At 50.7% G+C, this 1,370-nt stretch overlaps 1 protein-coding gene across 1 annotated transcript in view; it reads right to left on the reverse strand.

Annotated features, from left to right (window-relative positions):
- The window catches only part of ADNP2 (ADNP homeobox 2), a 31,569-nt gene extending 30,430 nt beyond the window's left edge, over nt 1-1,139 (reverse strand). The window contains exon 1 of the mRNA XM_012804320.2: nt 143-1,139. The gene's annotated coding sequence lies outside the window, so the exon portion shown is untranslated. The remainder of the gene's footprint in view (nt 1-142) is intronic.
- Nucleotides 1,140-1,370: the final 231 nt, after the last annotated feature.

Raw genomic sequence — 1,370 nt, forward strand, 5'->3', positions numbered from 1 at the left:
GGCACTCTGCCCAGGGGGACAGCTTGAGGCTCTGTCTCAAAAAAAAAAAAAAAAAAGAAATCTGGCCATCATTGTGGTCATTGCTCTTAACCAGGGATCAACTCCTATTATACATGCCCTAAGGCAGCCCACACAATCTTACCCTTGCTACTGGACAGCTGAAGGACGGCCTCTTGTCTCCTCCCTACTCCGGTCCATGCTTTCTGAACACAGATCTGTCACTGTCATGCTTAATTTAGGACCACTGGCTCAAGGCTGTCTTCAGAGTGCAGTGCAGCACACTCATTACACCGCCACTCGAGGAACATCCCCAAATAAGTTATATGCATTACTTGACTTCCAACCACAGATAAACACAAACTTTTCACAACTCCTACCTTCTCACAGCTGGTCCTCTCTCCCACAAATGCTCCTAACCCACCGAATGCTACCCAGACTCCAAGCCCCCCCATCTGATGAAATCTGGGTGTGCCTTCAAAAAAGGTTAAGGGATGCCCACAGAACTTTAATGCCATAGCACTTGCCAGTCAGCATCAGCTTCCTCCTCCACACAACCCCCTTCAGGCACATTCCTCAAGATCTCAAGAGACAACGATGACCCATTCTATTCAGACATTATGAATTCTAAGCACTCCCAAAAGTATTGTTCAAATTCAAAGGAATACTCAAAATATTTAATCAATCATTCTGCAACAATACATTAAAAAGGGTAGTTACAATAGGCCAAATGTTGGTAGAAATTTTATAAATTGGATTTGGTGGAAATCAGCAACAACAGGTGAAAGTTAAATTCTAAAGTCTATGTCTGCAGAAATTCTCATCAAAAGCTCAACTGTGGAACAACAGGAATTTGCTAACCAGCTGTACTTGAGACACACCTTTCTTTCTTTGGGGGGGGAAACTGGACAGATACAGGTGTGACAGCTCCTGCCCCACATTTGCTTTGCCATCTTTCAAGGTTCCAGCTGGGAGAGATTTCTAGGGAAACCTGGCCTGGGGTTCGCTTGAGGGCACTTCTGGGGTTCCTCCCGAGGCTGGCACAGCTTCTGCACCCTCCTCCACCCACCTGCCCCGCTTCGCTCCCCTCTCCTTCCCTGCGGCGCCCCTACTCACCGCAGTCCCCCTTTCCATGTGCCCTTCTTCGCCCTATCCCTCCTCCGTCTGCCCTCCCACCCCGTTCTCTCCGCTCCCGACCCCCTCCCTCTCACCTACGGCCCCCCTCGGTACTCCCTGTCCTTCCTACCCGCCTTTCTTCCAAGTTCTCCGGTCTCCCTCAACCGCCCCCTTTCTCTTTCTAGTCCCCGACTCTGTCCCTCTTCTTTCCTTCCCCTCCCCGGGCGGCCCCGCTCCCACGTGACCAGCGGGGCGGG

This window comes from Otolemur garnettii, unplaced genomic scaffold, assembly GCF_000181295.1.
Source record: "Otolemur garnettii isolate 467f Iridium unplaced genomic scaffold, OtoGar3 scaffold00027, whole genome shotgun sequence".
NCBI lineage: Eukaryota > Metazoa > Chordata > Mammalia > Primates > Galagidae > Otolemur > Otolemur garnettii.